General features: G+C 37.8%; 2 pseudogenes; both read right to left on the bottom strand.

The window, feature by feature from the left end:
* Positions 1-3,058: 3,058 nt before the first annotated feature.
* Positions 3,059-4,001, bottom strand: LOC133059278 (olfactory receptor 2G3-like; annotated as a pseudogene).
* A 7,355-nt stretch (positions 4,002-11,356) lies between these two features.
* LOC133059279 (olfactory receptor 2G3-like) lies at positions 11,357-12,325 on the bottom strand (annotated as a pseudogene).
* Between the last annotated feature and the right edge of the window lie 2,055 nt (positions 12,326-14,380).

Raw genomic sequence — 14,380 nt, forward strand, 5'->3', positions numbered from 1 at the left:
TCCTCACTTTAGAAATGGAGAAAATGAGGGTTAGAAATGCTTAGTGATTTACCTGGAGTTATGCAGCTGGGAAATAAATGATGGAGACAGGACATAGAGTCTGATCTCTGAGTTCAAATATTCTTTTAATGCATGCCTGTGTCCTTTTTTATTTTTTATTTATTTATTTATTTATTTTCCATTTATTTTTATTAGTTGGAGGCTAATTACTTTACAATATTGTAGTGCTTTTTGCCATACATTGACATGAATCAGCCATGGATTTACATGTGTTCCCCATCCCTATCCCCTCTCCTGCCTCCCTCCCCAATCCATCCCTCTGGGTCTTCCCAGTGCACCAGCCCCGAGCACTTGTCTCATGCATCCAACCTAGGCTAATGATCTGTTTCACCCTTGATAATATACATGTTTTGATGCTGTTCTCTCAAAACACCCCACCCTCGCCTTCTCCCACAGAGTCCAAAGGTCTGTTCTGTACATCTGTGTCTCTTTTTCTCTTTTGCATATAGGGTTATTGTTTCCATCTTTCTAAATTCCATATATATGCATTAGTATACTGTATTGGTCTTTACCTTTCTGGCTTACTTCCCTCTGTATAATGGGCTCCAGTTTCATCCATCTCACTAGAACTGATTCAAATGTATTCTTTTTAATGGCTGAGTAATAATCCATGGTGTATATGTACCACAGCTTCCTTATCCATTCGTCTGCTGATGGGTATCTAGGTTGCTTCCATGTCCTGGCTATTATACACAGTGCTGCGATGAACATTGGGGTGCACATGTCTCTTTCAGATCTGGTTTCCTCGGTGTGTATGCCCAGAAGTGGGATTGCTGGGTCATATGGCAGTTCTATTTCCAGTTTTTTAAGGAATCTCCACACTGTTCTCCATAGTGGCTGTACTAGTTTGCATTCCGCCAACAGTGTAAGAGGGTTCCCTTTTCTCCACACCCTCTCCAGCATTTATTGCTTGTAGACTTTTGGATGGCAGCCATCCTGACTGGTGTGTAATGGTACCTCATTGTGGTTTTGATTTGCATTTCTCTGATAATGAGGGATGTTGAGCATCTTTTCATGTGTTTGTTAGCCATCTGTATGTCTTCTTTGGAGAAATGTCTGTTTAGTTCTTTGGCCCATTTTTTGATTGGGTCATTTGTTTTTCTGGAATTGAGCTGCAGGAACTGCTTGTATATTTTTGAGATTAATCTTTTGTTGCTTCGTTTGCTATTATTTTCTCCCATTCTGAAGATTGTCTTTAACCTTGCTTATAGTTTCCTTTGTTTTGCTAAAGCTTTTAAGTTTAATTAGGTCCCATTTGTTTATTTTTGCTTTTATTTCCAAGTATTCTTTACTACCACACTACTATACTTGTCCTTTCGGAAATAACAGCTTAGGCTCGGTTGTCACCACTGAAAGGAAATGTGTCACACTTTTTGAGTGGAGAAAATAAATATGTTTTTTCCATATTATGAAGGCAAAAAAAAAATGGACTAACATTTTTGCCACCTTTTCAGGTGATTATTTTTCATTTTCTTTCCTTCTCTCTCTCTCTTTCTTTCTTTCTTTAGAATTCTGTTTTATTTGGCAGACTTTCTGAGGACTTCAGGCCTGGGAAGCAGCCTCTCAGAATAGCTCTTTTCAGGTAGTTATTTTTCCATCCAGATACAAAGGAGTAACTAATTATTGACTATGTAAATTGAACATAACTGTAAGCAGTAAGCATATATAGACTAAAATAGAGGGAATATTATGATCAGAAAATTAGAAGATTGAAAAGATGTTATTTGCTATTTATTGATCACTTTTTGCATATGCTTTACTTATTGTTTTGTGCTGGTCTCAGCCTATGGGTAAACAGTGTTATGGCTGGATTAGCCCTTGTGGTTCTTATGATTGCAAGATGCCCTCAATAATAACCACTGAGAAACTTGAAAAAAAGGACAAGATTCATTACTAACAAGTTCAAGAGTATACATGGCAAGTCTGGTGTTGGATAGAGAGAGAGCAAGTCTAGGGTTCTGCTTTCAATGAGGCTGAAGGTGGTGGCCTTGGGTTTCTGGGTTCCCTCTTCATTGGTGAAAACATAAGAGAGGGAATTAAAAGAGCAGGAAGTGAAAAACAAGTGGCCCAAATTGTCAGTTACCTAAAATCAACCAAGATCTCTAAAACAAAAGAGTCTAAGAATATGGGATTGCGGGCAGCCTGGCTCTTTATCTATTCATGTGATTAGCAATGGTTCTTTTTAAGAACATTTGAAGTGGATGCCTCCACAATCATAGCTTAAGTCAGGCACTTGCATTACAAAATGAACAAAGAAAAGCTTCTTAAACTTACACTACATTGCCTTTTGGATCTTTTAATAAACATAATAATGACGTTCATTCATTTTTTACTCCTAAGTAAATGTGATACAAAAAAACTTTAATAAAACTTGCACAAGCTCAGAAGGGAAGTTGTGGAGTTAAAATCCACACATTTAGAGTCTATTCTCTGCACTGGACACCACACAGCAAATGAAAGCTCTTTATTGTGATAAACAGGAAATTACTTTTAGACAGAGTTGTTTCCAGGAATTGTTAGAATACTGTTGGGAAGAGATATAGTGTAGAAGCAGCCAGGGAAATGGTTGTTAAGCACCTCATAAAAATGGAAAGAAATGAAAGACTAAAAAGAGGGGAAGGAAGGAAGTAACAAAAAGGAGGGAAGGGAAGGCCAGGGTAATACAGGAGAGGACAACTGGAAAATAGAATGAACAGTGGAAAAAGGGAAGGAAGATTGAAGAAAAGCAGGAAGGGAGGGCAAGAAGCAGAAATTATGTGAATAATGGACAATTAAAGGGTGTGGGGAGATAGCGGTTTCAAAGGGTCCAAAAGAAGCCTGGGAAAGAGGTTGTGAGGACTGATGATTCTCAGGCCAAGTAACAGACAGTAATGCAGACTGTGATGATTGCATGTGTTCCTAATAGGTTAGTGTTTCTTTAGAGAAAGAATGTACAAGATGGCCTTCAGCTTCATTTTGCCATCAAAAAATCGACCTCTATGTGCTCAGCTTCATTTTTTTATGAGCCCAGGTCTCTGGCTCTGTGAAAAAGTCTTCCCAGTGCTCCTTTCACATCTTTATTCCTCAACGTGTAGATGAGAGGATTGAGGGCTGGAGTCACTACTGTGTAGAAGAGGGAGATGAATTTCCCGTAAGTATGGGCATAAGAGCTGTTGGGCTGGATGTAAACAGCTGTGATGGTCCCATAGAAGAGGGACACTACCGTCAAGTGGGATCCACATGTCCCCAGGGCTTTGCCCCAGGCCTGGACTGACTTGATCCTAATAACTGCCTTGACTATATGTCCATAGGACATCAATATCAGGGCTAAGGGCAAGAGGAGCAAGACCAATGAAGCAATGAATAGCTGGACCTCATTGGCGTGGATGTCCACACAAGCAAGTTTAATCATTGAGGGTACTTCACAGAAGAAATGATGGAGCCACCGGTGTCCACAGCGAGGCAGCCAGAGGGTGACAGTGCTTTGGGTGAGAGTGTTTCCTACTCCACTCAGCCACGCAACCCCTGCCAGAGCCTGGCACAGCCGTGGGTTCATCACAGCTGCGTAGTGGAGAGGTTTGCACACCGCAGCATAGCGGTCAAAAGCCATTACTGCCAGGAGGATGCACTCAGTGGAGCCCAGAGCCAGAGAGACGTAGAGCTGGACAGCACAGCCCAGGGCTGATATGGTCTTGGCTGGTCCTCTTAGGTTCCACAGCAGCTGGGGGACAATGCTGGTAGTAAAGCAGATATCAACTAGGGAGAGGTGAGTAAGGAAAAAAGTACATGGGTGTTCTGAGTTTAGGGTCTGTAGAGGAGATCAAAATAATGACTGTATTTCCCAGCAGAGTCAGGAGATACGATACCAGAACAACCACAAAGAGTATCTTTTCTAGGTTGGGCTGATCAGAGAAGCCCACCAGGACAAAGTCTTCTTTGACACTGCTACTGTTCATGCCCATCACCCTGTTCACAAAAAGGAGGAAAACACTGTAAGAATTTAGAGAAAGGATAATGTATTGGCCTCTGGTCAGAATGTGGTGGCGGTGGTGGTTTAGTTGCTAAGTTGTGTCTGCCTCTTACGACTCCATGGACTGTAAGCACGTCAGGCTCCTCTGTCCATGGGATTCTCCAGGCAAGAGTACTGGAGTGGGTTGCCATTTCCTCCTCCAGGGCATCTTCCTGACCCAGGGATCTAACCCTCACCTCCTACATTATAGGCAAATTCTTTACCAACGGAGCCACCAGGGAAGCCAATATCAACCTTTTAAAATTTCTCTTTGAAACGCTGACTCAGAGAAATTACTGTGCCCCATAGAATAAATTTTGGCAGTGCCGTTCAGAAGCTGCAGCAAATGACATTAAAGTCAAGACTACAAAGAGACACACATGATGGCTAACTGTAGAAGAAAGAATTTTCTTGAGAGATAACTATCAGAAGATGAGATAAAATTTATCACAAAAAAATAAAGAATAGCAGAAGAATAAAATGCATATGATTAATTTATAGCTTATGAAAAATCATTCAAATTAAATGGGGAAAACCCAGTAATACTGATGTTTAATATATGTAAATAATATATGTAAATAATACTTCAATTCTTCAGCTGTAATTTTGGGTTGGGCCTTTTTTCCCCAGGATTTTCATACATATAAATAACAGCCTACTTCTCGAGATTATAGAGATTATTTTTCCTATAAAATGGCAAACATTTGGCTATTGAAAGGAATAATATTTACATTTATATCTAAATATTTAATCATTATGCTCACATAATTTCAAAAATGTATATTTTGAAAATGGATTAGTCAACTCATTTAACCCACCACTTATTAGTGATGTAAATTTATGAACATATTCAGAGCAAACCTCCTTGCCTTCTTTGGTGAGTGGTGTTGAGGAAGGGAGTCAGCTTTCCTGTCTTGTGTGTTGAAAGAAGAGGTGGTTGAATCTGATGGAAGGATGAGGATCAGGAAAGGAAGCGTCTTTGGTGGGATGAAAAGGCTGCTTCAACGCACTTCAAATCCACATCGAATTTTTATCTTCAGGAAGATTAAATGGCCAGGATTTGTAATGGACTTTTAAAAAGTCCAAACAGCTAAAATGCAAATGTTTGAAGTATATTCACTGATACAAACCTTATTCCCCAAAGACCGTAACTCTATTTCCTACTTAAGACAAACAGGTGCTTTTACATGTCATCAGTGAAAATCACTCAGGTTTTAAAATTCTTCCTTAATAATTGCATATCCTAAAATTGTTTTATTACTTGTTGGGAAAATTAATCATGGAAGTAAAATATACTCTTATATATAAGATGTATTGATTTAACTTATCACGTAAAAATGATACTTAGTAGAACCCAGTGAAAAGGAAAGAAGTTAAGGGAAGCATCCGGTGTGGGATCTAGACATTCAACAGCAGCATGATGTCACTGAGTGATCACTCAAACTAGCAAAAGTAAATAACAGTAAAATGAGCATACAAAAGGACCTCTAAGGAACAAACCAGTTTATATTATACAGACATATTTTTCTTATAAATGCTCTCACAATTATATATCTTCATATGCATGCACAAAAATACACATACATGCATACATGCATAATTCCTTCAATTCTATTATTCATGGTCAATTCCCAACTATTTAGTTCCCTAAAAAGTACTCATTTTTCCTATCAAAGGAGTAACAAAAAGCCAAACCCAGGTCTCTTATTTGATTTTCTTTAATTCAGACTGCAGGTTGCTACCTTATCCTCTCAAATGAGAATTTCTCCTGTGTTTTAAGTCCTGCCACATCCCCCCACACTTATATGCAATACCTCAACAGAAATACCATGAAAGATCAATTCAGTCATGAACTTGCTCCTGATTTATACAGAAAGTTATAACAGTATGTTTACTTTAGGCTTCTAGAAGGATTCTATTCCACTATGATGCAAAATTTATCATCACCCATGTACCATATGATCTCTACACCTGGATGAACATCACTTTAAAATAGAATCTTAATTTGCCATTAAAATTTAAGAGTCATAAGCATGATGTAGATATAAAAGCAAGGTATCAGAAGAAGTGAATAAGTTAAAAGAGGAACATTTCCAGATTTCCTTTTTGTTTTTTGGAATACTGTTACTCTCATTGTGAAAAAGAACTGTAAGTCTTAGGATTCAAATTATTATTACCTTGAAATGAGCTCTGAAGGCCCATTTACTAGTTTTAGGGACTGTTATTTAAGATGGAGCTCCCTGAAGTTCAGCAAGTCAGGAGAGACTGGAAAGGACACAGAATACCAAATATGGAAAAGCACCATGGAAACAGTTCTCCCAACATGGCAATTAATATCAGGCTCTGTAGCATCATAAGAAGAACTGTCCCAGGAGATGATCCTGAAAGGGATAGTTTTATCTCTCTGATTTTTCAGTTTTGTTTCCATCTAGGCCAAACCACCTCTTGATGAAAGCCTCTAGATGAAAGTGATAGAGGAGAGTGAAAAAGTTGGCTTAAAGCTCAACATTCAGAAAACTAAGATCATGGCATCTTGTCCCATCACTTCATCGGAAATAGATGGAAAACAGTGGAAATTGGGTCAGACTTTATTTTGGGGGGCTCCAAAATCACTGCAGATGGTGATTGCAGCCATGAAATTAAAAGATGCCTACTCCTTGGAAGGAAAGTTATGACCAACCTAGATAGCATATTAAAAAGCAGAGACATTACTTTGCCAACAAAGGTCCATCTAGTCAAGGCTATGGTTTTTCCAGTGGTCATGTATGGATGTAAGAGTTGGACTGTGAAGAAAGCTGAGCGCTGAAAAATTGATGTTTTTGAACTGTGGTGTTGGAGAAGACTCTCCGAGAATCCCTTGGACTGCAAAGAGATCCAATCAGTCCATCCTGAAGGAGATCAGTCTGAAACTCCAATACTTTGGCCACTTCATGAGAAGAGTTGACTCATTGGAAAAGATCCTGATGCTGGGAGGGGTTGGGGGCAGGAGGAGAAGGGGACGACAGAGGATGAGATGGCTGGATGGCATCACCGATTCGATGGACATGAGTTAGAGTAAACTCTGGGAGCTGGTGATGAACAGGGAGACCTGGCGTGCTGCGATTCATGGGGTCGCAAAGAGTTGGACATGAATGAGCGACTGAACTGAACTGAGGCCAAACCACAGAGATATTTGAAGTCGGCCCTCATTACCATCGAATGCTGAGTTGTTTTCTCATTTCTGCCATATTCATATTAAATTTCTAATAATATAATCTATATTATACATATATGTACCTGCTTGTTACAAATATATTCTGCTATATTTGTAATTGAAGGCTACAAATTGAATTCTAATCTTGAATATTTGTATATTTAAGAATATACAAAAGGAAATCTTATATATTTGAATTGAAGATACAAATATATCTTCATATTTTCTGTATTTTAAATTTTAGCCAATCTGGTTGTGTATTTCATGATTTCAATTTGTACTCCCCTGATAACTGATGAAGTTATCTAGTTGACCTCACATTAATAATTGTCTGATAATTGACTAAAAATAACATAAAGGTGAGAAACTGAAAAATCAGTCTTTGACTACAGAGACTAGTAAACATTCCTGCTAGATTCCCCTTTTCCCTCTGCACAGGTTTACCCTGGCAAGTTCAGAAACTACACTTATCAGCTAGAGGCACAGAGGAAGATGCACAAGGTGGAAAGCAGGGACTGACCTCACCCAAATCCCCACTGCAAAGTCTCAGACGGGAACAGGCTCAAGCTCAGGAAACACAGAATCATTACATGTAAATTAAGTGTCATTTGACAATGGACATTTTAATTACTAATGTGAAAACACTTTATTACTAAAAGTTGACATTTTTACCATTTGAAAATGGCTGGAAAGATTATGGGACATTCTAAAAATGTAATCCAGGAGCAGGGAAAGAACTGCTACATGCTACAGGCAGGATGGATAAAGGAATAAAATTGTTGTTCTTCTACTTTAATCACACCCCATGAGTACTTACTGGGTACTGATGGGATATCATGGGTAAACATGGGCTGAGTTTTGCTAGGTGTCAAGCACTCTGCCAAGCTGTTACATGAGGTACCTCACTTATCACTCACCACCCTAGGAACTTGGTATTATTGTTCCACTCACTATAGTGGAATAATTTTACCTACAAGTTCAATAACTTGCCCTGAATATTAAGAAATTCTGGGTGTTTAAATATTAATTGAACAAAAGATGAATGACAGCATATTATAGAAGATAAGGAATAAATTAGATCATAATGCTGGAGAACCTGGAATGTTGTGCTTCTTAGACTTTATTTAAAAAAAGAAATGACTGACCCCAGATGGAGTCACTGTGCTAAGCTCAGAAAAGTAAACCAAGACACAAAACTTAACCTAATTGTAGCTACAGCCTCTTTCAGGAGTGTGGTTTTAGCTATCAGTCTAGAATTTTCTTGTCAACACATTGAAATAAAATTAATATTTTCTGACAGTACTATAAAAATTTAAACATAAAATTTCTTCTCTGCTCTTAGCCTCCTCTCTCCCCACACAGTGAATTGTGTCTCTACGTTATGTGTTGATTAAACCTGCCCCATTGGCAGGAACACCTGATTATCCATAAAGGGCAGCCACAAGACAACTCCTTAAAAGACAACATTTCTTCTTGATCTTGTTTAGGGTCATATGACTCACCATGAAGGTGCTAAAATCTGATTATATAAACTGTCAAGAATACATCATTTGATGTACAGCCCTCTGTCTCAAGAAACTTATATAAACTATGTTTTGACTTCTAATGGGGGAACAGTTCTCTGAGCTTTCTGAGATGCTCTTCTTGGGCTATAATCCTTGAGTTTGGCTCAAATAAAATTTTCCAATTCTTTCTTAGATAGGCTGAAGCTGATTAAATTTTTGTTGACAGTGCCTATGAGGTAATCTAATACATAGTCCCTTTTCATCCCCCATAGGTAGCTTACCTGAACCTGAAACAATCCAGTTTTATCTCCTTCTGCCTATAAAAGTCTCCTATTATGTATAACTTCTCTCTGCTTAGTAGATGGGAAGCTACCTGATTTATGACTTGCTGAATAAAGCCAGTTAAATCTTAAAATTTATTAGGCTGAATTTTTGTTTTTTGACATTAGTAATCAGTGGCTCAGTGGTAAAGAATCTGTCTGCCAATGCAGGAGATGCGGGTTTGATCTCTGGGCTGGGAAGATCCCCTAGAGAATGAAATTGCAACCCACTTTAGTATTCTTGCCTGGGAAATCCCATGGACAGAGGAGCCTGGTGGGCTACAGTTCATGGGGTCACAAAAGAGTTGCACACGGCTTAGCAACTAAAGAACAGCAATCATTTGAAGCCATTTAAATTAGAAATGTAGAATTATATATGGAAAATAATTTTATGGAATAATCAAACTTATGGAAAAAAGAAAGGTTTGAAGAAACAGTTTGGAGATTTAGAAATTCAGTCATAGATAACAACAAGTGTCTAAGAGACTAGAAGGTGAACTATATGAGCTGCTTGGGTTGGTGTAAAGGTCTGTTGTGAAGCAGAGAGCATGTTACACAGCTGAAGGCACTCACAGTCATTGAAATAACTATAATCTCCACACCAAATATATCCATAAACTCATTTCAGCTCAGGGTCACATACTTGCAAACTTATTTAAAATCAATATACAAGATCTGGATTAGGGCAATGGAATGTGAATAAAATGGAGGGAAAGGATTAACATAACAACAGGGAATAAGATTAAGAAGACTTTGATATTCATATGAGGGTCAGGTAGACATAACTATAAAGTAGAACTCATATTTAGATTTTTTGCTGAGTTAGAGGAGTTATGAAAAGGAATGGGGATACTTTGGTCTATTTAAAGGTTATTAAAATAATTTTAGAAAGTGGTGAAAATTTCTCTCTATCAGAGAGAGCAAATGGCTAAGGTCTATCAAGTCATCATGAGGTTTTAAATCACAAAAGTGGTGTAGAAGTAGCCTTAATTATTGTGTGGCTTCTATTAACAAATAACAGGCCGTGGGCCAAGCTCAGATTTACTTATCACAACAGTCATGTAAATTAGGAACTATTGTTACCACTCAAGTATTAAATACTGATCTACTTGATTAGCTTGATAGATTGGGTTTTGAACTCAAGTATTTTGACCCAAAATATCAATCATATTCTTTTCAGCACAGATGACACAATCTAAACTGGTTCTTCAGAAGTGAAAATTGGTGCTGATCTAAAGAGAAGTGAAATAAAGAGAGATTTTGGTTGGTCTCAGTGTTTCCAGCACAATGAAAAAGAAGCGCAATGTACAGGACGCTGCGGAATACAAGACAATTGCAAACAAACCAAGCACAAGTTAAGAAGGATGGAGGAAGACTGAAGAATTTGGAGGTTATAGAACACCATAGTGTTTTCGAAAGTATCTAATAATCTTTAAGATTTATTCAGCGCTTACCAGAGCCATGAGTCATTTTTAAGTACATTGCATGAATTAATGTATCTAATTCTCACTGCAAACCTGTGAGGTGATTAAATTGAGGAACAAAGAGATTAAGTAAAGAACAAAAGGTTTTACAAAGCTGGCTTCAGAACCCATGTGTTTTACAATTTCAGACCCTGAAAGAAGAAATACAGCATCGAGTAAGATTCAATACAAGGTTTTGCCCTGTAGCCCCTCGGTCCATTTGAAATTAGATTACATTAAGTTTTAGTACTTCATTAAATTATTAAGTAACTTCTATAATTATTTAACAATAATTTCTATTGTTTTCATTTAAAAGCAAACCTTTTCCATCCTTAATAGCTTTTTAAGTAGATTCACAAATCTGGTACATTACTGTAAAAAGAGCCCATATTTTCAAGTTCTTTTTTTTCTTCTTTTGAAAGAATTGGGATACTGTGGTAGAATGTTTTAAACAATGTCACACCAGGGCTCTTTTACAAAAGAAGTACAACAGTAATCACCTCATGCTAACATATACTTTTCCATTTTCTGGTTCATATTAAACACTATTTAATTCCCTAATCAAATATGTAAGCACGTGCATATTGGGTAGATCACTAAATCTCCCTATTCTGGGATATGCCCTTTAAAGACATTTAGTAGAAGAAAGTATGAATAGGTTTATAAAACACACACATACACACAGATGAAGTTCCATGAGATATACAAGTAGAATCGAAGTGTGCTTCTTTTTTCTAAACCACAGTAGCCATATTGTTGGTAAGACAGAAAGGTAAGCAGTCTCTTGGGAGTAGTTATTCAATCTTAGGTCTCTTCAATAATTTTCCTCAATGAAAAGTCACCGTTTCCTTTTTTTTCCCTTAGGAATTTTGTTCTATTCTCAGCATCCTTCTCAAGGCTCCTTTCACATCCTTATTCCTCAGAGGATATATGAGGGGGTTGAGGCTGGGAGTTACAACAGTGTAGAAGAGTGTAAGGAACTCCCTCTGGCTATGGCCATGGAATTTCTTTGGTTGAATGTATACGGCTGAGCTGGTCCCAAAGAAGAGGGACACCACCAGCAGATGGGAACCGCAGGTCCCTAGAGCCCTACGCCAAGCTTGGAATGACTTAATTTTTGACACTGCCTGCACGATGAATCCATAAGAGACCAATATCAATGCCACAGGAAGAAGAAGGAGAACTAATGTGGCCACAAAAAGCTGGACTTCATTTGTATGGATGTCAATGCAGGCCAAATTGATCATGGCAGGCACTTTGCATAAGAAGTTGTGCACACGGTGATGTCCACAGTGAGGAAGGCAAAGGGTGATGGTTCCTTGGATAAGAGTGTTTCCTACTCCACACAGCCAGGCTATTCCTGCTAAGGACTTACAAAATGATGGGTGCATAACACTGGTGTAATTGAGAGGTCTGCAGACTGCTACATAGCGATCAAAGGCCATGATGGTCAGGAGAACACACTCAGTGGAACCCAGTGAGAGGGACACAGAGAGTTGTATGGCACAGCCTGTTGATGTGATGGTCTTGGCTGGTCCCTTCAGGTTCCACAATAACTGGGGGACGATGCTGGTAGCTAAGCAAAGGTCAAGAAATGAGAGGTTTGTGAGGAAGAAATACATAGATGTGTGAAGTTTGGAGTCCAGGCAGGAGACCAGGATAATGGCTGTGTTGCCCAGGAGGGTCAAAAGATAGGATATCAAGATGACCACAAAAAGGATGGCCTCCAATTGAGGCTGGTCTGAGAATCCAAGCAAAATAAAATCTCCCCCAGATGTTTCATTGTTTTGTTCCATTAGTCTGTTATTGTAAAAGAGAAAATTGGACTCAAAATTCAATTGAGGGAAATAACATTATTACTATTTACTTCAAAAATTGGAAGGAAACTCAGATTTTCTTAACTAGTCAGTTTTCACAGAGAAGGAAAAATGGTAATTATTAAAAAGGCATTCTTACAAACAAAAGCATTGTTTGGGGTCATCATTTCTTGACTCAATAAATATTTGACCCATCCTCTTTTTTTGTGTGTGCCCATTCTCTTTTCCCATTTGTTGAAAATTATTATTAAAGGAAATTTTCCTAAGAAGAAAAGAAAAGCTCTCAGTTTGAGTGGCTATATAATTCTGTTAGTAGACGTGGGAAGAAAAGAGGATAGGAACGCTGAAGCAAATTTAAGCGCCTAGTATGAAATGGATTGTGAGTGATCTTTGTTTGGTTCCACAGAAATTACAATGCAAAATAATGAATAACAGTTGAGTCAGTAGATCAGAAAAATAAATGGAACATATTTTGTGCCTTTTGTTACTCAAAGACAAAGCAAGTTCTGATAATGTTTCTTATAAGTAAATATTTGATCACAGTGTGTATAGGGTCAGACACAGGTGAATTTCAGCAGAGAGGAAAGCTAAATAATTTTGGAAGCTATTTAGCAACTGACCACAAGTTTTTATACCTCAAAGTTGATGAAAAAAAGATATTTGGGATACATCCACATAAAAACGGATGCACAAACTCAGGTGTGCAGTTGTTCGGTTTTTGATAAAATGTCTTCAGATTAAAAAAAAATAAGGTAAAAAGTCACTTACACACACCCACTAAGTTAAAGACAAGGAACTGGCATTTGGGAACATCATGAAAAGGCAAAATATGTCTTTGTCATCAATTTTGCATTTTGCAGAACAGAATCAGTCCAGATTATATTTCACCATACCTCTTCATTTACTATCTTTCTACAATATCATCTTCTGTGTCCTCAAATTTTATGCTCTCATGAAGCATGCATGCTCAGTCATGTCCAACTCTTTGCAACCCCAGGGACTGTAACTAGCCATGCTTCTCTGTCCATGGGATTCTCCATGCAAGAATACTTCAGTGGGTTGACATTTCCTTCTCCAGGGCATCTTCCCAATTCAGGGACTGAATCCACATCTCCTGAATTAGCAGGCAGATTGGTTACCTCTGCACCACCTGGGAAGTCCCCTTTATGCTCTAAAATCAGTATCTTGTTGAAACAGTTAGGAATAATGAAAGCTGAATTTGTAAGCTTATTCAGGTATGTATATACTTTTAAAAATAACCTTGCATCTTAAGTGAAATAAACACACTTTCAAAATTTTGATTTTTTAATGTTATTGAAGAAAGTTGAGCAATGTAATTGTGTGTGTTTAATGTGTACAACATGATAACATGCTTTATGTGTATATTGCAGAACGACTACAAAGATCAAGAAAATTAACATATTCATCACCTCACATAGATAGCATTGGTTAACTCTTTTCTGTGTGAGGTGAGAATGTTTCTGATCTACTTTCAGCAACTTTCAAGTTTACAATACCATGTTAGTAACTAAAGTCACCATGTCGCACGTTAACTCTTCAGTACTTACTCTTATAACTGAAAACTTTTATCCTTTCACTTACCTTGTTCCACTTACCCCTCCCCGTAGTCTCTGGAACCCACTATTCTAGTCTTTATTTTCTGTTTCTCTCTTTGTCTTTTTTTAATTCAGCACTTAAGTGGTACCATATGGTATTTTCATAGAGGTTGTAGCAAATGGCAGGATCTCCTTCTTTCTCATGGCTATACCAGATAGATACATAATCTCATTTTCTTTATCCATTCTTCCATTGAAGAACATTTAGCTTATATCCAGAGTTTAACTATTGTCAAACAGAAGAAATATCTAGAGGAATATCTTTTTCCTTAGGCAAAAAGTTCAAGAATTTTCTTTCTGCCATGCCCTTTTTGGATTATTTTTGTGGTATGAAAAATGATTATATTTGGCATAGATATGTAGAGGAAGGACTCCTGAAAGGGAATCTGGAGGAGAGACAAAGTGAGTCTTTAAAGTT

Source organism: Dama dama, chromosome 7 (assembly GCF_033118175.1).
Source record: "Dama dama isolate Ldn47 chromosome 7, ASM3311817v1, whole genome shotgun sequence".
NCBI lineage: Eukaryota > Metazoa > Chordata > Mammalia > Artiodactyla > Cervidae > Dama > Dama dama.